The sequence below is a fragment of the Puma concolor genome, chromosome E3 (assembly GCF_028749965.1).
Source record: "Puma concolor isolate L17-30 chromosome E3, mPumCon1.1.hap2, whole genome shotgun sequence".
NCBI lineage: Eukaryota > Metazoa > Chordata > Mammalia > Carnivora > Felidae > Puma > Puma concolor.
The window spans coordinates 11,956,444-11,980,871 of record NC_141682.1 but is presented as its reverse complement, the minus strand read 5'-3'; the positions used below and the strand labels follow the sequence as shown (position 1 = coordinate 11,980,871).

Sequence of the window (24,428 nt, the reverse complement as noted above, 5' to 3'; positions counted from 1 at the left end):
CTGTTTCTAATTTTAAGAAAGGCTCCACTTTTATAGGCTGAGTCGGGGGTAGGGTTGAGGCAACATTAAAAGGGAGAAACGCTTTCTTTTGTTGTAAAATCTTACTCTGTTTGACCTGCGAGTGTTCCAGGCCTTTCCAGTAAACCAGGGTACCCAGTTGGATATACTGGATGTGGTTTTGTCATATCCCGTGGGCCCCGTCCAGCCAGCCACCTGCCCACATCCCCTCTCCTGGCCCCCTGACCGCACTCCATACACCAAGCATCTCGGTAGCCTCCGTGTACGTTTCTCTCTCCACTCCAACAAAACTGGCAAAGGAAAGCGAGAGGACGTGATCACCTTGACAAGGTGCATCGTTGGTGTTATGTCTCTTGACTCAGGGACTAACGCGGTACACAGTTCTATGGTTCTATGGGTTGACTGGGCTGAGTAGGGGACTCTCACTCAGTTTTCTCAAGCAGAGGCTGCAGTCATCTGAAAGCTCGACTGGGATGAATATCCAAGATGGCGCTCACATGGCTGGCAATCATGCCGGCCATTGGCTGGCAGTTCAACTAGAGCTAGTTGCCAGAGTGCCTACATGTGCCCACTCCATATGGCTCGGGCTTACTACAGAATTGTAAGGCAGTCCCAAAAGAAGCTTCTTCAGAGCAAATTTTCCAGGAGACTCAGGCAAAACCTCCAAGCCTTTGAAGTCCTAGAATGCCATATTGGTTGCATTCCATTGGTCAAGCAAGTCACTATAACCAGCCAAAACTTAAGGGGAGAAGAATTAGACTCCATCTATTGTTGAGGACATGGCAAAGCCACATTATAAAAGAACAAGAAAGGAAATACTGTGGTTGCTATTTTTGGAAAATGTCATCTATCATATAGGTATTTGAAAACATTCCCAATTTTTCCTATTAGCTTTGTGAGAATAGAGACCTTTCCTTCTTTAAAAAATCATCTTTAGGCACCCCCTCCCTTCCTTTCATTCACTATCTACCCTGATCCATTCTCTGTCAAGAAGAATGTCTTGCATGTGCCAGGAAGTCCATGGATTTTGTTTGTCAGTGGATTTTATTCCTTTCATGAGAACAAAGAGCAAATGCGTCTTCACAAAATTATTTTAGGGGTGTGGACAAACCCTTATCTCAATATTTGAACTTGTACCTACAGGTCAAGTCCTATAATTTTGTTCCCTCTACCTGGTATAATCCTCTTTATATACACATCTGCCATTGGAAATCTGCCCCCCTCTTCAATGCCTTGACATAACAGTGACTGTTTATTAGTATTTAGAATGTGCCAGGAAGTGTGCAAAATTTTTTACCTACATTATGTCTTTGGAGCTATTGGATGCCTCCCCAAAAGATTACATTCTCACTGAGGACCAGAACTCATCTGATTTTTACTGTATCCACTGCTACAGCCAGCACAGGGCCTGATACATGGCAGTAACTTGGTATTTGTGTGTTGGTTTGAATGATATTATTGGGGGAGGGGGGAGTGAAGATCATCTAATGCAACTTTCAGACCTCTTGATGTTCTTCCAGGTTGTGTCAGTGAATATTTGCTTGTTATCTTGTGAGCGATGCCAACACACTATCTTTGGTTCTGTTTTTCCATTTGGAAAAGCACACACTGCTATTTATGGTGACCAGATATTAAGATGGACCCAGACAACCTGCCCGCTAGTATTTGCGCCCTTGGTGTGATCTCCCCTATGTTGAATCATAGTTTGTGTGATCAGTAGGGTGTGGAAGAATGACAGCGTGTGACTTCTGAGGCTAGGTCATGAGAGGCACTATCGCCTCTTACCTGGTCTATTGGACCACTCGCTCCAGGGAAAGCCAAGCCACCACGTCGCAAGGAGAGTCACGTAGCCCTACGGAGAAGCCCACATGGAAAAGAATCGAGCCCACCTGCCAATGGCCATCACTAACTCGCCAGTCAGGTGAGTGAGGTGCCTTGAAAGTAGACCCCTCAACCCCAGTCATGCCCGGGGGAGTCTTCAAAACTACCCAGGCTGAGCCACACCCAGAAGACTCTCAGCATCCCAGGAGGTCTGACCCGTTGTAAGAAGTGGGGCCATCTCAGAGAGAGACCATGTGAGTATATCATGAGAACTGGAGCCGGAGAGATGTACTTGATGCCCTAGGGAGCGTGGCCTGATTCAGGAGGGGGTCCAGTGCTAGAGGTTCTTGAATAAATTCTTTCCAAGAAAGAAGCAGAGTTCAGGCAACCACTCTATGGAGAGCACCAGTAATCCAATCATTAAGACTATTCGTTCTCCTACTCCCACATGGTAGTCTAAAAATGCACCCGCCCTCGAAATCTGTCTGCCTCCCAATCTCTGGAACCTGTGAATGCTACTGAATTTGGGGAAAGCATCTTTGTAGATGTGGTTAAGGTCAGGATTTTGAGATGGGAGAATATCCCGGGTGATGCACCTGGCCAATGTCATCACACATGTCCCTATAAAAAGGGGATGGGGGGGCGCCTGGGTGGCGCAGTCGGTTAAGCGTCCGACTTCAGCCAGGTCGCGATCTCGCGATCCGTGAGTTCGAGCCCCGCGTCGGGCTCTGGGCTGATGGCTCGGAGCCTGGAGCCTGTTTCCGATTCTGTGTCTCCCTCTCTCTCTGCTCCTCCCCCGTTCATGCTCTGTCTCTCTCTGTCCCAAAAATAAATAAAACGTTGAAAAAAAAAAATTTAAAAAAAAAAATAAAAAAAAAAATAAAAAGGGGATGGGGACAGAGGGGCCATTACACGCAGAAGGGGCAAAGCAACATGGCCACAGAGACAGAAATCAGAGCGATGCAGCCAGAAGCCAAGAACACAGCCTGCAGCCCCAGAAGCTGAAAGAGACAAGGAACAGATTCCACCCTAGACCCTTTGCAGGGAATGTGGCCCTGCTGACACTTTGATTCCAGACTTCAGGTCCCCAGAACTGTGAAAGAATGAATACGTGTTGTTTTAAACCACTAAGGCTATAGCCTTTTGTTACAGCAGCTGCGGGAAACTAATACACTCCCCTTGGCCCACGCTGGAGGGCCATAATTTTTCACAATGTTGAGATGACGGAGTCACAGTAGAATGGGGGAGGGGGGGCAGCAAGACACAAGCCGCCTCTACATCACCACCCCCTGCCGCCTCTCAAGCCTGGCTCAGGCCTGCGCTGGGGGAGAGGGAGACCGTTTCGTGACCCTCCCGCCATGGAGATTTGAAATCTGACCTCCTAAAGTTTTTACTTGGAACAGGCTAGACGTTTTAGGTGCTTAAAAGTAAGGCCGAAACACGCAAGTGCAAAATCGATGAAACCAGCCACCAATATTATCCACGGAAAGGCAGGGGGAAGCAGGTATGAAGACTGGTGGTTAAAAAAATAATATAGACGATAGATAGATAAATCCATGCCAAGCCCCTGAATGGAAGAAGGGCAGAGACGTGGCCGGGGGGGGGGGGGGGCGAGGATGGCAACACGGAGTGGAGGCCAACGCACCTGCACTGTGCCCAGGGTGACTTTCTCTGTCCCCCAGCTGCATCCGTTGGACTCACTGCGGAAAGAAAGGATGACAAGAGCTTCCCTTTGGGCACCTCACCCACACCAGTGCTACCGTTGTGTCTAACCTCTGCAATCACCACGCAAGGTGGGCATTTCATCCCATTTTACAGATGCGGAAACAGTGGGCATATTGTTTAAGTAACTGCCCTGGGGTTGCACGGCGGGTGAGGGACACCAAGCCACGCAGCCCCGTGTCCATTCTAGAGTCTCACCCCCTGCGCCTCCAGGCCTGGCGTCGACTTTATCACCTCTACGATAATATTAATATGGTAGGAGCCAGCGCTCAAGAATGAGAAACCTGCCCTATGGAGTGTGCCCTTAATTAGGCCTGCAGCTGCTATTTATTGATGCGGCTTGTTTCTTAGAGCTATGCATGAGTTCAGGAAAGCATCTTTGCAAATAGTCTCTGAAATAGACTGATTGCTGCTAATTAGGTTCTCATAACATGAAAGAAGGAAAAAAACTCGGGCTTCTCCCGAGTTCTGAGAAAGCCCGGTGCTGGTTACAATATGTGCGGTGACGCACAAAATTGGTTGGATGTTCCAGCTTTGCCGGAGACGCGGCGTAAGATCTGGGCCGCTCGGATTCTGGTGAGAACTCCCTTCCTGGCTTAAAGACAGCCACCTTCTGGCTCTGTCCCGATGTGTCTCTTCTTAGGAGGGCACTAATCCCATCATGGGGCCCCACCATCATGATCTCATCTAACCCTAGTATCGCTCAAAGCTCCCAGGTCCAAATACCACTACATTAGAGATCAGGGCTTTAACATGAATTTGGGCGCAGGGTGGGGGAAACGATTCAGTTCCTAATAGCTTATGACACTGTTGATGTCTGGATCCCATATCCAGAGAATATGATTCATTACGTCTATGATGTGGCTCAGGGACCCACATTTTAGCGAGTATCCTATGGTATTCAGAAGCATGAGGTCTACAGACAAGAGTCTTAAGAAAAACCACATTTCAGCTTGTCACCTGGGCTGACTGTATACAATCACCCTGGAGCTTTTAAAAATCATCAGTGCCGGGCCCTGCTCCAGATCAATTAAATAAGGGTCTCTGGGTGTGGGATTGGGACATCAGCATTTCTTCAAAGGTCTCCCCGAGTGATTTCAGGGGGAAAAGCATCACTCTGGTCCAGACTTCACAAAGAATGAGATCGCCAAGTCAACCCATTGTGTCCTCACGCTGTCTTAACACACTTCAATGACGCCCCATCACTGAGAGCAGTGGTTTTCAAATGGTGGGTCGTGACTTAACAGTGAGTCTCCAAATCACAGTGGGTTGCCAGCAGGTTTTTTTTTTTTTAATGGAAGAATAGAACAGAAAATTTTCCTTTAAATTTGAGTGCCTAGAGTCGAGCAACAGTAACTTATTTTGTGACATGTGCCGTCACTTTATCATTAGATCATTTCACCTGCTATGCCTTCTTCCTCCTGTCCTCCTGATATTCATCCTTCGGAGCCCAACCGAGGCGTCTCAGCCCTGCCAAGCTTTTCCCCTCCCCTGCACTCAGTAACCATTCCCTCCATGTTTATAGGGTGTCTTCTTAGGCCACTAGAACATACACTTCTCGTCATAACTACTTGTGGGTGTGGCTGGCTGTTTCTTCCCTGGGGACATCTCCTTCAAAGGTAGGAACTGGGTCCTGTACATTTTTATGTGCTCAACCCAGAGCTCATCACCTAACACTGATCAGTTAATGCTTGTGGTGGTAGTTAAGTTCTCCAGAGACACAGAACCAATAGGAGATTACAATAGGAGATAATGAATCTATTGAAAAATATTGACTAGATAGATAGATAGAAGGATATAAGTAGATCTCTAACTGGTTCTGTCTCTCTAGAGAATTCCAGAAACATATAGATATAAAGATATAAATATAGAGTCCCTGGGTGGCTCAGTTGGTTGAGCATCCAACTTTTGATTTCGGCTCAGGTCATGATCCCAGGGTCATGGGATAAAGCATGAGCACAGAGCCTGCTTGAGTCTCTCTCTCTCTCTCTCTCTCTCTCTCTCTCTGTCTGCCCCTCTCCCTGCCTCAAGCTCTCTCTCTTTCTAAATAAAAGAAAAAAATTTTTAATTAAAAAAGAGATATAAATACACACGCTTCTTACTAGTTCTGCTACTCTAGAGAACTCTCACTCATACAACAAGGTATATTTGTTTTGTTCACCAATATCCCCAGTGGCACCTCATAATGCGATCAATAAACGTGTTAAAGGAATCCATGCATTAAGAGAATTTAATTTATACCCATTGCAATCTTGGACAGCTCATTAAAGGTCTCTGAGCCTCTGTCTCCTGAACTGTAAATGACTTTACTGCTTCCTATTGAGGACTAAAGCAGATGATGCATGTTAAGTATGGTGCCCAACACACGCAAGAGTGATGAGTTTTATGGTTGACGTTTCTGTCACTGTTAATCTATCCAGTGGCCGGTCTTAATTTCCCAGCCCAGGTACCATGATGGGTCCTTCTTTTTCAGCCCCTCTCCCTTAGTCACTAATCAAAAAGAAACAATACTTAATGATGTAAATGTAACTCACCTAATGATTGCTTTATATAAGACTCTGTACCGTTTGACTTGAAAGCCATACTTCCAAATATAGACTCAAACTAATTCACCGAAATGATACAGAGAGTCACTGAAATGACACAGACAGAAGTCCTGAAAGGCTGCTAGAGATATGGGAAGTAGACATTAACGATGCACATCTTATGATTACTTACTGCTGGTAAAAGTGTCATTAACACTATGCTTATTCACTGGTCCATATTATTTTAGTCTGGTAAAGGGGAACATTTTTACAAAGGCTTTTGAGGTCCTCTTTCCAATATCCTTAGTTTTCCAAAGGGACACATTTACTTGATCGTGCATTTTCCCACCTCAACCTCTACGATCCTAACCTCTGCGGCTGAACAGGAACTATTCTATTAACTTTTTGAAAAGCGGACATCGACAAAACTCAGAGACGGGAGGTATGAAACCAGAATGTCAATTCACTAATTCTTAGAGAGGAAATAGTGAGCCTCACGTTATCATCAGTCTACCTCAAACATTCTCTCCGAAAGAAAAACTGTTGATTTGCTTTAGAGTCTTGGGTCTTTAATAATTACTGTAGGGAGCTAGACTTAGCAACCCAGCTCCTTCTATGGGCACACAAACACTCCTCTTTTCAACCACCATTCTTGCCCCCTCCAACACGCACTCCCTTGGTAGTTTGAGCGACTCACCCCTCTAATGGTTAGTCGGTTGTGCTTGCTGTCACATGTACTTTTCAAAAGTAACGTTCCTTTTCAAGCGTGTTCACTTCTGTCTAGTCGATGGTGTTCTGAATTATGCCCTCCGGGCCTTTCAACAGAAAGGGCTCATGGTGAAAAAATGCTAGAGTTTTTAGATCTAAGCATGTCTGTGTGCAACTTTCACAAACGAATGACAGCTTGAGTGGATACAGCAGTCGGGGGGTCAGAGTCCGATCCCGTGAGAATACTCAAGATGTCAACCTGGTGACTTTTGCAATTGACTGGAGTGGAGAACTTACTTCCTCCCCTTCTCCTGCTTGGAAACTTGTTCCCCAAGAAATGTAATGGTTTCCACTTATTAACTTTAACTACAAAAAAGTAATCTTTTAAAGACTTTCCAAGCTTGTTTCTTTCTTTAATCTCTGAGAAGCTTTATTTGTATACACCATCGATTACCGTAAATTCTACATGATTTCAATGAACTTGCCCACAAGGTAATTTTGGGAAACTTAGCAAGTACATTCGAAAGTCAATCTGGAGAAGTGAATGATAAAGAAAAGCTCAAAGATGGAAAAGAGTCAAGACCAGAATTTCCCTTCTAGCGATCAACATAGCCGAAAAGCTGCATAGAGTAGAGGGTAGTGTTTTAAGAATAGACAAATGGGGCAGTGAACTGGGATAAAGAGACCCATATGTACGGAAACGTATTTTTCTAGGTAACAATTAAAAATCCTCTAGGAAAGACCCCCACCACTCAAGGGACAGAGAAGGCATACCGCTAGCGTATAATACACGAACGATTAACAGTCATAGCATTGTATATCTTGACTATAGTCACATTTGGGGAAGGAAAGGCAGATAAACTTAGGAGTTGAATCTACTATCTTGATATAAAAATCTGGTTAAAACTGTTTATGAGGTCCTCAAGGAAGGAGAGGACTTGGGTTGGGAAAACTGGGTTGTACCCGTAAGGATCTCTGGGCAACCACTGACCCTCGTCTCCACCACTGAAGTATTCTGACACTCCCAAGTAGTCCAGCTTTTTGAGACCTCAGCTCAGTGGGATTTACCGCTGTGGATGCTGCCTAGGTTCACGCCCTTAGACCCAAGTTCCAGAAGAAGATATTAAGATGAGTATCTATTTTCTCAACCTCACCCTTTTTAATCTAGCCTCATTCCTAAGTAGATATACCTCCCCTCCAACCTCTATCCACTCCGGACTATTAAAGGCACAAGGGGAGAACTTAAAATTAAATTTCAGACGAAAATCAAGTTTGAGGTTGAAGTTTTCAAATAGACTGGATGTTTCATAATCAAAACTGACTAAGGAGTTATTGGATTTGCCTGAGCTGCCCTTGAAGGACAAGAATGGGTGATCTGACCGCTCATGGTTGATTAGAAACAGTTTGATCTTTATACCCCCACTGAAGCATACCCCTGCCACAATGAAATAAACTTCAATCTCTTTTTTTAATTAAAAGAAGAGAGCTAACAAGCTACATCTTGGTGGTGGGGTCTGCTTATTCCTTTTACCTAGAGTTGAGTAACTGTTTTTAATCTCTCTCCTTTTTTTTTTTTCTCTTTAGTTTTGGAATGTTCTTTGCTTACATCCTTGAGACGATTAATTCTGCCCCATTTGCTTTGTCTTCTTCTCTTTTTATAATTATCTCCGTGACAGATTGGAGTTCCCTGTTCTATCTGCTACCCCATCTCTTTCCATTCTTTTTCTGTTAATTTTTTATAGAAGGTCTTTTTCTTGCCTCTGACTTTTATATGGCTAATATGATTTTCTGCCACATCAGTTCAGTCTTTTACTGCTTCAATAATGATCTGATTTGGGTTATTGCACTTTTCCATCATAGATTGGTCCTGTATATTAATGCAACGCCTCTGGTACCTTCCCGAACATTTAAAGCACTTCTTGAATGATAAGTGAGAGGTCTATTCTACAGGTTAGGGTGACTTGGATTTGAAGCCTCACTCTGTCACTTACAGAGCACGTGATCTTATAAACACGGAAAAGATAAACCAGGTTAGTCGCAGATTCAGTAGAATGTGTCCCATAATAGCAGGAAGACACTGGCAGGTGGCATCTAAAGGGAAGAGAGGGGGGAGGGGAAGCATATACAGGTTCATTGTGATGGATGTGGGGGAGGGGCTGGGTCTGAGTCCTAAGACGTGAGGTCAAGAACGGATTAGATCATTAACAGAGTTGTGTGCTTGAATCGGGTATCCAGGATTTTATCCTGTACACATGTTCTTCTTCTTTTTTTTTTTTTTTAACATTTATTCATTTTTGAGAGACAGAGAGTGAGAGACAGAGGGCGAGTGGCGGAGGAGGGGCAGAGAGAGAGGGAGACACAGAATCCAAAGCAGGCTCCAGGCTCTGAGCTGGCAGCACAGAGCCCGACGCGGAGCTCGAACCCACGAACCATGAGATCATGACCTGAGCTGAAGTCGGACCCTTAACCCATGGAGCCACCCAGGCGTCCCCAAAATCAAGTTTTAAGGTAATCTGGAATCTCTACAAGTGTATGTGACCTTTAGCGGCCCCTCTAGTCTTACACGCCATTTGGGATGGCAGTGAGGAAAAGCCACCTGCCCCCCACCCCCCACAGCCTCTAAGAGCAGACTCCACTGGCTGGAAACAAGAGCCTTGAGGGGCCACACATCCCCTCCAAGCAAGGATAGGTGCTCTGATTAGGTGGTTTAACTGTAAAAACACCCCAGCCCTTCAGAAGCCACTGTCCAAAACGGAGATAAACTAAAGACAGTGCTCCCCACTAATACTGATGTAGTTTCAATTTATGCAATCCAGAGTGCAGTGGCCTGCACTGTCCCCTGCCTCCAGTGATTAATGGCCTGGCCCCAGCTAGGGTCCAAAAAGAAAGAGCCGAAGGAAGCAGATGCAGTGGGTTTTATATTATCATGACTGCAACAAACTCATTCTGTGGTGTCAGCGCTGACTGCAGGGTTCTGATTATGAAATATGATGCATGTTGAATTTAATGACTTTCTGTGCCCTTCTGGTGAGTTCACTGCTTTCCAATGTCATTTTCTGTTCTCATCTGAGTGGTAATAAAAGGAATATCATTGACTGTGGTAGCTTGTAACCACTGTGTGTTTTACAATAAATTGCATTTCGGGACCTTTCTCCCCAGGAGAGAAGTGCATGGCCAGACGGATTATTCCGAGGCAGGCCCTGGGATCCCCGTGTGCAGGACAATGGGGGATGAGGTGGAGTTGCCCTTTTTCGGGAATCATCCCCCAAGAGCACTCATTTTTCAAGCAGTTGTACATCAAAGGTCAGTTCGGACCAGAGGGAAAAATGACCAAACACAGACCCCAAAGTAAAAATGACTGTCGCCCGACCAGAATCAATGCCGAATGGACAGGTCTACTCTCTTAATAAGTTCAGGAAAGAGGGCTGGGGAGAGTGCAAGTCCAGAACTGGGAAGAACTGGGAAGACAGCCCCCAAAGCCCTGTTCTTCCTCCGTGTGTTCAAGCTGACCTCGTGTCAATATCCCATAGGAAGGTCATCTCCATGTCGGAACAAGAAGGAGAAAGAAAGGAGTATCCAATGGGAGACAGCCGCATACCAGACCTGTGCCAGGCACTCTACGGCTCACTGCCGACTACTGTCCCCTTCTGTCACGGTGCTCTTTCGAACCAGGTCTTATTACCCCCAATTTGTAAATAAAGAAATTTAGGCGAGACAGAATCTTCAGGGTCACAGAGCCAGGGTCCAGCTCCTCCGATTCCCAGAAGTGTGTCCCATGGACCAGAAGCACTGGCTAGAGACGCAGAACCTCGGATTCCCGCCCAGTCGCGCACATGGAAGTGCATAAAACATGCCATGGGCGCCAGGCAATGGAGCTGGACAGAGGACGTGAAGTTTCCTGACACTCGGGCCAACCAGGACAGGCTTCTCTCTTCGCCGTTCGGAGGGTCTCCTGTGCGATGTTGCCTTAACCATCAGGATCTCAGTTCCGTTGCTTGACCAGCTGGGAGCCGTGTCCCTGGGGACAGTAGTCCTCAAACTCCAGAATGCTTGCCAATTGCCTGGGCACCTGGTGAAGGTACAGACCCCTTGGTTCTGCATTGTGTTAGCCACGCTTCTCCCCAGACACACAGAACCAATGGGCTGTGCACATATGTAGAAAGAGATTTATTTTAAGGAGTAAGCTCATGCAATTACGGAAGCGGGTAAGTCCCAAATCTCCAGGGTGGGCCACAAGGGCTGGAAACCAGGGAAGAGCAGGTGTTGCCGGTCAAGTTCAAAGGCCGCCTGCTGGCAGAATCCCCTCCGGCTCAGGGGAGGTCAGTCTTTGTTCTAGCAAAGGCTTCACTTGATTGGAAGATGTCCACCCACATCAGGGAGGCCACTCTGCTTCACTCAAAGTCCACTGATTTAATCTCATGCAAAAGCACCCTTGGAAACATCCAGAAGAACGTTTGACCATGTATCTGGGCAGTTTGACCCTAACAAGTTGACGCATAAAATTAACTATAACGTATATTGCAACGGTGGTGATACAAATCTGCAAGCGTGAAAAGGTGACACAGGACTATCTACATACATTGTGCAAACATTTGGTTTTGATACTCCAGTATCATTATTGATTTAGTAATTAATGTAAATTTAGTAATGTAAATTATTTACATATTAAATGATTCCTTAAGGGGCACCTGGGTGGCTCAGTCAGTTAAGCACCAACTTCAGCTCAGGTCATGATCTCATGGTTCATGGGTTCAAGCCCTGCGTTGGGGTCTGTGCTGATGGCTCAGAGCCCGGAGCCTGCTTCGGATTCTGTGCCTCCCTCTCTCTCTGCTCCTCCTCCGCTAGCACTCTGTCTCTTTCTCAATAATAAATAAACACTTAATAAAATTAAATGATTACTTAACAACTATTACAATTATTAAGATAGAGGTATCAGGGAAGCCTAGCGAAAGGGACATGAGACCACGCTGTACTATCTTTGCAACTTCCTGTGCGTCTAAAGTTATTTCCAAAACACTTTTAAATAATTTTTTTTAAAACAGTACAGATCCCTGGTCATTTGCAGCTTCTCTTTGCCCTTCCTTTGCTCCTAGGATTCTGGTCCACTTGGTCTGTTGTTAATTTGGATGTAGGGAGGCTTCTGTTGACCACAGTGTGAGAATGGTCCCCAGGGGTGACATGATTTTCTGGGCGCTGTGGTTCAATCTACGTGACAAGGAGCTACATTATAGCACTTTTCCACCTTAGAGAAAAATGGTGAGAATAGCAGATTAGGAAGGAATTTGGTACCAAAATCAAAGCAATGATCCTGCATGATTTCTGGTTTATAGCCTCATTCAGTGTTAAATAATGAAGGGCAGGAGGGGTCATTGATCTGTTCCAGATACCTCATTGCACAGGTGAAGAAAAGACCCAGCATTTTCTGCCACCCCCAGCCCCTCACATCGATAGTAGTAAAGTCTGGATGGGAAGCACAACTCTAGGATTCTCAGGGCCCAACCCACCCGAGCTGTGGAAATGCCAGGAAAATATAGATCTCACCTAGTTCTTCTTTTTGTTTTTTATGTTTATTTCCAAGAGAGACAAAGCATGAGCAGGGGAGGGGCAGAGAGAAAGAGAGGGAAACACAGAATCCGAAGCAGGCTCCGGGCTCTGAGCTGTCAGCACAGAGCCCGATGCGGGGCTCGAACTCATGAACCGCGAGATCATGACCTGAGCCGAAGTTGGATTCTTAACCAGCTGAGCCACCCAGGCGCCCCTAGATCTCTAGTTCTAATTCCACGTCCAAAACACTGCCACAGTGATTTTGCTCAAGTGTAAATCCGACCCTATCACTCCCATACTTAAACTCCCTCAGCCCTTCAAAAGGAAATCAAAATTCTCTAGCTAGAATTCCAGGACATCCTTGGACTGACATCTCCAGCCTCCTTGCTCTGGTTAACTCCTGGTTATCCCTTTAAACCTGGCATTCAGCCTCCTGGGAAGACGTTATGTTCCCCCTGAGACTGATTTTGTAAGCTTGTACTGTATTCCCATGGCATCTCGTAGATCCCATTGGCATCTGTGCCTCCCTCTGTCCTCCAGGTGGTGAGTTCTCTGGGGGAGGTCCTTCATTCCCACGTTACCAGAGTCAAGTACCCCACCAACACTGTGTTGGCTACGCCAGCTATCCCATCATGAGAAGACAGAACGTCCTGACACGGAAATCACCAAGGCATTTAGACGAGAACGTGATCAGGGAAGCAGGCGTTGACCATGTATTCATGAGTCTCCCCTCTACGTCAACCCTCCTGCATGTGGTAACACCACCACCTCTGACAAATTCCTGCCCAAGCGCCGACTTGAATCACATCAAGCCTCAGAAATAGCGTACCTGTTTGCAAGACATTGAGAATACAACCCCGTCGGGATGCGATCAGCAAAGTCTAGAATGTAGGAAACCCTAGAGGGCAAATGGCTTGGTTTGCCTATAAAGTAAATTGCAAAGGGAACCATTTCATAAAGAGAAAAACAGGGAATCTATTGATGAAAAAAAAAACGCTCTCAAAACATATCAACCACACAGCGTCTGGCCCTTAAGTAGATTTCATTCAACAAGCCAACTGTGTAAAAGATACTTGTGGGAAAATTGGAGGAATGTATTCATTGAAACGGTATTTGATAACCTTAAAAAACAATGGTTAATTCCATAAGATGCAACATTGGCATTATGGTTATGTATTTTTTCTTTTTTCTTTTATTTTTTTAAAATAATTTTTTATGTTTATTTATTTTTGAGATAGAAACAGAACATGAATGGGGGAGGGGCAGAGAGAGAGAGAGAGAGAGAGAGAGAGGGAGACACAGAATCTGAAACAGGCTCCAGGCTCTGAGCTGTCAGCACAGAGCCCAACGTGGGGCTCGAACCCACCAACCATGAGACCATGACCTGAGATGAAGTCGGACGCTTAACCGACCGAGCCACCCAGGCGCCCCTATTTTTTTAAATATACTGACACATTGATAGGCATCTGGGAAGGTCAGTATAGATGAAAAACGACTGGCTGTAAACTAATGATGGTCGAAGTTAGGTGATGGGTATTTGAGGTTCGCTGGTATTCTTTCTCCTCCCGTGTATGTTTGAGTTTTTGCAGAACAAGTTAAAAATGGTGAACACAAAAGATGCCCCTGTTAGCCCGTTATTTACAATTACAATAGCAGACACTAGTAAATAACTACAAATGAGTTATTTACAGTTGGGATGAGGCCAGAGGTACTCACGACCCACGATGTATTAGTATTGAATTCCATTTAAGAGCTATAGGAAATGCTTTCTCAACATTCTGTTTTGCTAAGATCAGCAGTTTGTAGGGGTCAGGGCTAAAACTCTTCCCATTCATTGTCAAAATCCATGTAGGCATGTCCATAAAGATTTGGTCTTCTTTCTAAGGTTTGGAGGAAAATCTAGGGTCAGCAACTGCCAGGACCCCAGGTATAATATAGGTCCCGATGCCTGTGCTTGGACGGGATTCAGCTACTTATAAAACGACTGATTGCAGCACATCTCAATTATTATTGCTTGTGTGATATTTTCTAAGCAAATTCTTACTGAGCCTACCTAACTACTGAGATTTCAGGATGGTTTGACTTTATACATTAGAGGGAATTCATAACAGCATTCCCAGTGCATGCATTTCTGTTGGTCCCCATAGTGGGTCACAAGAAGTGGGGAGGGGCTTCAACTAATTTGCTGGATTTGTTTAAACCTCCCGTCGTCCCCGATTTATCTCTGCCACTGCCCCTTGTCATCCTTGTACTTAAATGGCAGCTATGGCAATCACAGGCTGTTGTCATGCCAACGGGTTGTGATTTCATAGGTATTTCCCTTTCTCGTTCACTCTACCGGAGGGTAAAATGTTTTTTAATTTTTTTAATGTTTATTTTATTTTTGAGAGAGAGAGAGACAGAGTATGAGAGGGGAAGGGGCAGAGAGAGAGAGAGAGAGAGAGAGGGAGACAAAGAATCCAAAGCAGGCTCCAGGCTCCAAGCTGTTAGCACAGAGCCCGATGCAGGGCTCAGACTCACAAGCCGTGAGATCATGACCTGAGCCGAAGTCAGACGCTCAACCGACTGAGCCACTCCGGTGCCCCTAAGGTATAGCATTTAGGAGCATTAAAGAGAATAGCAGAGAAAAGTTGGAGGCATTTCCAGGACAAAAAAAAGCATAACCATAGACGCCCCCGTGGTAGTTTGCAAGGAGACACAGAGCTGGCGGGAAGGACTCAGGTGGGAGAAAATCAGACCAAAGAAGCCAGAAAAGCTTCCATTGACCAGGTGGGGCTAAAGAATGTCTGAATGAAGAGAGATCTTGAAGTTCTTTGGGCAAATCTGTCATGGAGAATGATCTTTGGTCTGGAAAGATAACCAGGATGTGGTTCACTCAATCCCCACTCTGACCCCTAGAAGGTCTCTCCAAACTCTAAAGGCTGGAAAATAGAGATCACATTTCTCAGACTCTCATACACCTAGGTTTCTTCATGGGATCCAGACTCTACTGAGTGGATATGCAGACAAGACACACGAAGAAGGACCTGAACATTATAACCAAGAGAAGTTGTTATATGAGAATTGGTACTTTGGGGACCAACAGTAACCGCTGTAGCTTCTTGGTCATGGCAACAATGGGTCTAGGGTTGACCATGTCATGGGCCAGGCGCTGGCAGTGGGGAGCATGGGCTTACTAAACTGGCGGCTTCCCACCGCAGCAAAGGATGTGGGATCTGGGACCCAGGCTGGCAACAGCTCCCCCAGCAGGCCAGCTCTGTGGTGGGCTTCCAGGAGCCGTCTCTAGAAACTCGACTCAGAGTGTCGCTCCAATTTTATCTGGGTCTCTGTGAACTATTTAATACCCTTTACTCCCCTCTTTCCTGCTCAAGATGGCCAGAGTGGATTCTGCTGACTTCAGCTGAGGAATCTGACCCATTCGAGAAGAGAGGAAACTGGTCCTTTTACATGGTATCTACATGAGTATTTACACAAATATTTACATGAATACTAGGGGCAGCCATGACTAGAAAATCTTGGGACATAATTTTGGGAGTATCTGAAATTTCTTCCTTTAAATCTATTTCCTCTTGACTACTAACAGTGAAACCCCACAAGAAACACTAAGAGGGGCCATGTGTCCTTTAGAGATAATCTAAAGTATGTGCCTGCACCGATAACATGTGGGGGAGGAAAATGTCAAAGATTAAAAAAAAAATGAGTGCTTTCAGTAGAGGAGACCAGACTCAGTCCATTCACAGGCTCCAGAGTGAATGAAGAAATGTGCCAATTAAATGTTTGTAAATACACTAATCATGTTGGACCTGTCCGTCAGTGACCATCTGTCAAATACCAGCTACACTACTCAACATGGGTGAAACCAGAGAAGGAAGAAAACAAGATCGACTCTTGTCTCGAAGAATATATCATTAGTTATTGCAAGAAGAGAAATATGTAGCAAACACCAGAAAATAATCTAAGGGACTATGGAACTAGGTGGAAAAGGCTGTTAGTAAAGACACCTGTCGCTGTGGGTAGGGGCCATTGGAAATGGCCCCATAGAAGTCATGCCGACTACCCTAAATCTGGGTAGAAGAGCAAACTCTGGAAAAGCAGAGAAAAGTTGGAGGCATTTCCAGGACAAGAAATGCACTTGGTAGTTTCCAGGGAGACACAGAGCTGGTGGGAAGGATTCAGGTGGGAGGAAATCAGACCAAAGAAGCCGGAAGAGCTTCCATTGACCAGATGGGGTCACAGAATGTCTGGATGAGGAGACATCTTGAAGCTCGGCTGCCCCAACACTTGAATCCTTTCCACAACTTCATCTCTTCTCATCTCACTAATTTTAGAAGGTGGGCAAAAGAAAAAGGGTAGATGTGAGTTTTAAAACTCTAGAGAAAGCCTCAGTAGAAAGATCTCCTGGCTAAATCCACGATACCAATAGCTTCAGGAAAACAAACTGTGAATTAAATTTAGGAATCACGGCTTCCAACACCTTAATTTTACAAGTGAGCAGACCTTCCGAAGGACTCCCAAAGGCCACAACAGCTCCTGGCCCCTGGTCTCCCCACACCCAGCCCAGGTCTCTCCCTCGACCAAGACTTTCCTGGCTCTGTTCTGAGAATACTCCATTTCTCTTACTATGCATGAAAAATGCTAATAACCTTCTCTCTCCAAACAGCCTTTCCCCAAGGAATAATAGATCTTGGGAAGAGAGAGGTTTGCCATCATGGAGGGACATTATCATTTTTATACAAATGCTAAAACAGTTCTGAGCTCTCAGCCTGAACTAAGCTACCTTAATCTTACCTGTGTCTCACACCTGGGGGAACTTGGTTTGGGGGGGGCGGGAGGAGGGGGAAGGCCAAAAAAACCGTGGAATCCATTTCAAGTGTTCTATCTTAAGCCTCTCAGTTTGCACTCAATTTGTTTTATCACATAGTGATAGGAATTAAAGGCCTTCACTACAGTTTAGGCAGCTTGCCAATACCTATTTTATAGCAATAAAATATGTACAAATTAAGGAATCTCATGTGGAAAATTTATTCAACAGCCTCAAAAGCCAAATGAATGGTAATTACCTTGAACACAATGTGGCAGCAATCAAGCACGATTGGATCATGCTTTTAAATGTACGTCTACATTTTAAGAACTAAGATAATTATGAATTATGAAAATAACTAACAGAGACAATGGCGGAGCAAAGCTGTTGTTTATGAAACATGAAAGGGACATTTTGAGAGGAGTAGGGGAAATGACTCGTTTTCTGCACCTGCCAGGGAATATTGAATATGACACAGTTAAAAGTACAGAGCTGGGATAGGCTTCTCTTCCCTGCCACTTCACGTGGGGATCGCTTCCGTTGAGCTCCAGTGTTTGCGGAGGAGGAAAAGGGAGGGAGGAGACACGGAAGTTTCCAGGTCTGCTTCCCACACAGTGCAAGATTAAATACCCATCCATCATTGTACGCATCCCAGTTTTAATAACCCCCTGTTATGCCTAGAAACATGGATGAAAACGACTCTGGCTGATCAGTTGCCAAATCTCTTTCTCTCAACACGGTTATTCTGAGAAACATCTCTTAGAATGGAGACACGCGAAACAAGGTTCTTTTGCCCGTCTCCTCACTTACGTCAAATCCTAAGGAGGTCATTCAGCCTCTCTGTGTTCCTCAGTTTTCCCAACTTGAAAGTTACGGGGCTGGCCAACTGACCTCCAACATGTCATGTGTCTGTGCTATGACGTAGATGGTATGCCCTGGTGGCCATGGGGAGTGAGCGATGGGGACATCTCAGGGCAGAATATTCCAGAAGGGGATAAGGAGCAAGGCCACAAGACATCGGCATGTCTGCTGCACTTGAGGAAGAGGAGGAGGCCAGAGTGGCTGGAGCGCGTGAGACGAAGAACGAGAAATGAGATCAGAGAGAAATCAAGACCGGATCACGTTGGGCCTCGAAAGCGATTGCGTGTTGGTGTTCACCCCGAGCAAAACGGGAATTCCGACTGCATGGTGAGCAGCGGAATTGCACGATCTGACTTAGCGCTTTACCAGGACCCATCTGACTTGTGGGGCGAGAATACGCGGAAGGGGAGTAAAAGTAGAGACAGGAGATGAGTGTCTGATTACACAATTGGGCACCATCACCCAGCCCAGGGGGCACATAAGACTAACAATCACAGAGGCTATGGCAGAATATTTGCAAAATTTTTCTCCACGGTTTCCCTCCCCATATCTGCGTGCTTCTACAATTGACTTTGTGGCTCCCCCTCATCAAGAGATAGATTAGGCTTCCCCATCCCTTGAATCTGGACTAACCTTGTGATGTTCCTTGACCAACAGAATGTGTGAGAAGTGACACCATACCAGTTCCAGCCTAGGCATCGACAGGTTTTGGATGTTTCCCGGTGTTCTCTCTGGGACTCTGTATCCTCCATGTGAAGAAGCCCAGGCTAGCCTGCCGAAGGACCAAAAAACTACGACATCCCGGCAAAGGCCACTCTAGAATACCCCCGAGGTGTGAGCAAGCCCAGCTGAGATCAGCCCAGCCCGGCCTGGTGAAGCAGAACTACCCAAACTGACACGTTGATTTATAAAGCCAAATGAATGTTTGTTTGTTTGTTTGTTTGTTTGTTTTGTATCTTAAATTAGCAAAGTTTGGAATGGCTTGTTATACGGCAGAAGCTAACAGATACAAAAGGAAAGTCAAGACGAGGGTGAATTATCAAGCCAGCCACTGCGATGGGGAATTGGAGGTCAACCCTACTGGAATTCTCTGAGGAATTATGCAGAATGACCTTCGGGACTGTTTATCTGACAGTAGAGGAGAGCACTGGACTCAGTAGCGCCCAATGCTTCCATTACTATGATCCGCTCAAGCTCACCATGAAGTCTGACACAGAGTCGTTCAAGGTGGTGAATGGCTGGCAGCAATCTCCACAAAACACACCTTGTAGCAGGTTCATGGACTAAACTAAAATCTTTGCTACCACAATTGGTCTCGAGGGTAGAACAGATCCTCGTATCTCTTACTTATTGCTCTTCTGGACCTTCTTGGCTTTGGCCGACACTTTGGCAAGTCCGGGGTACTTACTAAATGGGTGACCCAGCTCTTCTTCTGCAAGGGGTCTGGGTTTTTATTGGCTTTGCCTTTCCTGAACTGTGTGGCTGTTGTTGTCCCTTTCCAGCTGTTCTGGGGATCCTTTGGGGAGGACAGCGTTATGGATGACTTTCTGCCGTGACTGTGTCGCCACACCCCTAATTCCTCATGGTGGTCAGGGAAATGATCTCTTCTAAAATAATAAGTGCTTTCTTTGTCTACTGGGTTACACAAACGAGGAGCCCACTATGACCAGGTGGAGGTCACAGGTCCACGTTCGGTGGAGTTCTTACCGTGTCCCCTCGTGGCAGACGTTCCTCCTTGGAGAGCGGGACCTCTATTCCAGCAGAACCTAAGGTTTCAGAGATAAGAAGAATATCTTTTTTAGATGCGTTACTACCTGTGACGGTGACAGAAACCAAACCTACTTCCCCTGCTTTGTTCCTGACCAAGAACTGCATCGTATTGTAGTTAATATGACACATTGGCTGTCGGTTCAATGCATACAATGCATCCTGGAGGGAGGACGAGTGCCCCACCCCCACAGGATTTTTGCCCACTCGAGCTGGCACAATTGCCGAGACTTTGACAGACCATTCTTCTATTGTATCGTGGCTGTTGGGGGTCAATGTGGTCTATGATAGGACCAGTAGATCCTGTGGCCATGCACTTGTGGTCACACCTCCTCGGTCCTAAAATAGGTCCCTTGGTTTGAAGCCAGTTTGGGGATAATCTGGGTCAGTAAATCAGGCGCTATTATGGTGGCGTTGGCAGAGGAACCAAACACAGGGAAGACAGACCATATCTGGAAGAAGTGGCAATTCAAATGAAGACGAAAAGCTGTCAGCTCTAGGATGAAGACCAACTTATCAACCTGCCACTGAATGGCTGGTCGGTCGCCTCATGGATGGCACCATGATGACCGCTCACAGTCGATCTCCACCGCCAGCAAGTTGGGTATTCAGCAATGGCGGCAGCTAGATCAGCCTTAGGCCTCCATCCCTTCTCCCATGACCACCCTTGCAGCCCATTGTACAGGCACCAAAGTGGCCTGGGAGAGAGAATGGCTAGCCTCCGCCAATGAACCATCCTATCCATCGGGTCACGGAGGGACCGCTGTGAGGAGTACGCTCTCTGCTGAGCATGAAAATGAGACACACAGTTTAACCCACTTTGTGTTCCTTCCGATGCATTTATCCACCTGCCTCTGTCTTAAACATCCTCCTCTCCAGTCTTTCAGTCTTTTCCCCTTTCGTGAAACGAATACAAGTACGGTGACAAAGTACAAAGTACTAGTCATAGCTCTGTCCCTTGGAAACATCTGCTTTACATTCTGTCCTTCGGGGATACTCTGGTGTGTAACGGTACATTTCCATGAGGATGAATGTATTCAATATTATCATCTATATGTTAATATGTGATATTAATATCTGTACATGTTCATCTAATATACGTATCTCTGTGTGACCCTGGAATTATCAAAATTATACTCATAGGAACCCATCCCTGAACCATGGCCGAATGTCCCCTCTATCAGAGGATCAGTTGGAACACCACGAAGCCCTAAGTGTAAGTTCAAGGAGAGGCATTCGTCCCAGAGAGGTACGTAACGTGAAAGTCTAGACCATCTGTTCTTGTTTCTCATCTGTGCCCTTGGGACCTGTTCAGATCCAGTTCTAAATGTCCCATTTCCATCGCACAATCAGCTGTTGCTCCGCCCACTCCCTCTTGTGACTCAAGCACATTTGCAGACACCTCACTAATGGCGGGCAACTTTGTCCTCCTAGTCCCATGATGGCCCATGGTCATGCAGTCTCTCCTACAGCACGACACGCCTGGAGGGGATGTTCCAACAGCAGGCAGGCCTCTGCCACGGAAGGCACGGCCTTGCTTCAGAATGCTCTGGACTCCAAGGGGTCGGCACTCTGACGCGCTGATTGACATGGATGGGTGTCCGTAGCAGGGTCAAACCTGCTGGGGGATACGGCCTGAGCAGCAAGATATCTGTCCACACCACCTCCTCGTGTTGCAGAATTCACTTCTCCTTTGGCCCAGCTCCTCCCATGATTTTTCCCAGCGCATATTTGCCAAGTCTGGCAATTCTTGCAACAGTGACTATGCCATTTCCTTCCAGAGCAAGAGTGGCTGTGCTCTTGCGTGGCCTGACCCTCGTGATCATTCTGGGGTCAATGCAGGGATGCAGGGGTGAGTCATAAGGTGAGCAAGCATCATCTTGCCAGCTGACTTCTTCAGACCTCAGGGCAAGGGGAGATGGTTCTTCTCTATTCAAGGGAGAGAACAGTTTCTGAACCCAGCCCTGAGCTTCTCAGGCTACCAACAAAAATCCCCATCCCTGTTCTCGGGGTGCCAGTGTTTCCTTATTAAGGCCCTTATTTGATGTGGGAGACCTAGTAAAGCTACGCATCCAGTCTTTTTTTCAATCTCTGTGCTGAAAATTAGATCCCGGGTCTAATTTTCGGCCCAGATTGTCCTTTAGCTAAAGGACACGCAGAGCTCTCTAAACGCTTCCACAGAGACTTTCTGACACCCACAGTGTGCCCTGAGTACATGGCTGACGGGTCTGAGCCTTTCCTTCTGTTTCTTCAAGGCTTCGAAGGCCGTTAACCAGGGGCAGTGAACTCCAGAGGCTCTGCCCTGACCATTGTCCCCATACCTGTCAAAGTCCCCTGTTCGAGGCCAGCCAGCACTCTCTATCTGCCATCACTGAGGAACTCGGTCGCTGTGAGACTCTACGGGCCAGGGGTCAGCAACACCCCCCTTCCCCTAAAGTGGGGCCCGCTGAGGTCCGATTTCCAAATCCCATCCTAAGGGTCTGCTTTCTAGGGATGTTTCCGGTATAGATTGTTTTGCCTGTCTTCCTCCAGAGAGCACAACCTCACATGACCACTGCCCAGGTAGGGCTTGGTTTGGTGTGGGTGTGAAGGGACTCAGAAGCAGAGGACTGGAGAATTACTCAAGAAAGGAGGGAGAGCGGTTAGGGATGTCCACTCGTGAGCTGGCCACTTCCAAGGGCTCCCGGGCCTTGGTCCTTCTGGGCTGTCTTAGTCCCATAGCATATCCACCAGTTAGTTGGGCGGAAGAGGGGAGTATTCACCCATCGGTAAATGGGTGTCTGTCTCCTGTCCACAGGGGTTGGCCCAGAGGACGACAGTTCCCCCACATTTGGAAAGTGAGCATGTTAGATGCTAAGAAGTTTCCCACCGGTGTTCAGTCCACGGCCTCTGAGAAAATCTGAAGCAGAAAGAGCGTGATTCACGGTTCAGACGAGACAAGGAGCTGTCAGACCACCTGCGTGAAGCGGAATTTGGGCGGCAATGGCTGAGGTAAAAGGGGGCCAAAAGGGGCGAGGTGAGACACATTCACTCTGTGTGAATGGCGTGTTAGACGAATGACCAACAATCTTCTCAAAACCTCTGCTTTCACATATGCCAAGTGGGGCTGTGAATCAATGGCTTCCGACTGTAGGCAGCTGCGCTCACTCCCAGGGGAGCCCTTTGGAAAGCCGTGTGGGTCCCCCTCGTAACTGTCCCACCGAGCGCTGTGGAAGCTGGGCTGTTTATTCACCAATGTCCATCACTCATAGGTTGAGGGTTGCTCCCAGGGACTCCGGACGTTTCCAACACCGACCGGTGACCTCCAGCGTAGGCCAAGGACTGGGCACCAGCAATGTTTCTACGAGTATCTCGGCCTTTTCAAACACTGGCAGGCAGGGGCGCCTGGGTGACTCAGTCACTTACGTGTCTGCCTCTTGGTTTTGGCTCAGGTCATGATCTTATGGTGTGTGGGATTGAGCCCCATGTCAGGCTCTGTGCTGACAGTGCGGAGCCTGCCTGGGCTCTCCCTCTCTCTCCCTCTCCCTCTGCCCCTCCCCCACTTGCTCTGTCTCTCTCTAAATAAATAAATAAACTTAAAAATGAAAAAAAAATCACTGTTGGGCAGGGGAAGGGGCCAGGTCAACTGGGACGGTCGGTTCTCAGAAATTACCACGTCATCCGAATACTTCAGTCATCCCCCAACATCGGGGAGGATCTTCCCATAAAGGCGTAAAGACACCCCGAAGCACCCTTTGAATGCGGCACCGTTTTGTTTTCGGACCAATGCACGGCCTGTTCATTCCCAGGCCAGCAGAAGTTTTAAAATGGTGCAAGACTACCGCCCTAAGCCTTTGTGGAGGAAGCTGCAAAGTAAATGCTCGGGTTGCCGGGAAGGAACAGACACGCTGTGCAGACATTATCTTAGAGCTACTACAAAAGACCTCTTCCCACTTTATTAAAAGTGGCAGACAAGCCGGAGCGCTGGAGCGCCAGGCCAAGGAGCCTGCAAGGGCGATCCGCGCTCCGTGTGGTGCTAATAGGCGACAAGTTCTGATATTCCCAGAATTTCTAATTTGTGCCTGCTTCCACGTTCCCAGAGCAGATACCCAAATTGATTCTGCCTCCTTCAGGCTCGATGTGTGAAAACGCTGACTGACAGAAACACCTAAGGGTAATACGTCTGCCAAGTGATTGGTTAAACAGCTATTCATTTTGAAATATATCTTCGAGAAGCAGAATAACAGAGGGCCACTGTCGTGTGCGGCCCATTAATTATACAGTTGACAAGAAAATTACCCTGCAGATCAACATTAGTGAGACTTGGCTGGAGGGGGGCCGGGGGCGGGGAGGGAGAACAATATTCAACAGGGTTACCTGCACAGACCGCTGCGTTTCCCCCTCTCCCCCCCTGTACTGGGGAGGAGTGAGTCAGTGCGTATAGAGCATCAGTGCGAGTCCTGTCTGTGTGATGTAGGGGAACTTTCTGAACCTTCTGAAGCCTCGTGGTCCTTATCCATACAACAGGGATGACCAGAGCAGTGTCAAGGGCAGCTACAGAGAGCAAATGAGAATAAGGCTAAAGCACCTGACCCGTGATGACGCTTTGCTCATTGCACATCTGTTTCCATCTTCTGTACGACAGCTACTTGGGCACCTGCTTGTAAGGAAACCCGGGAGCC

The 24,428-nt window shown here is 46.7% G+C and overlaps 1 long non-coding RNA gene across 1 annotated transcript in view; it reads right to left on the bottom strand.

The window, feature by feature from the left end:
• The window catches only part of LOC147572976 (uncharacterized), a 563,239-nt gene that overhangs the window by 167,710 nt on the left and 371,101 nt on the right, over nt 1-24,428 (bottom strand). The window contains exons 3-4 of the long non-coding RNA XR_015245397.1: nt 19,708-19,766; nt 18,634-18,772 (exon numbers count right to left, since the gene is read on the bottom strand). This is a non-coding gene — a long non-coding RNA (uncharacterized LOC147572976). The remainder of the gene's footprint in view (nt 1-18,633; nt 18,773-19,707; nt 19,767-24,428) is intronic.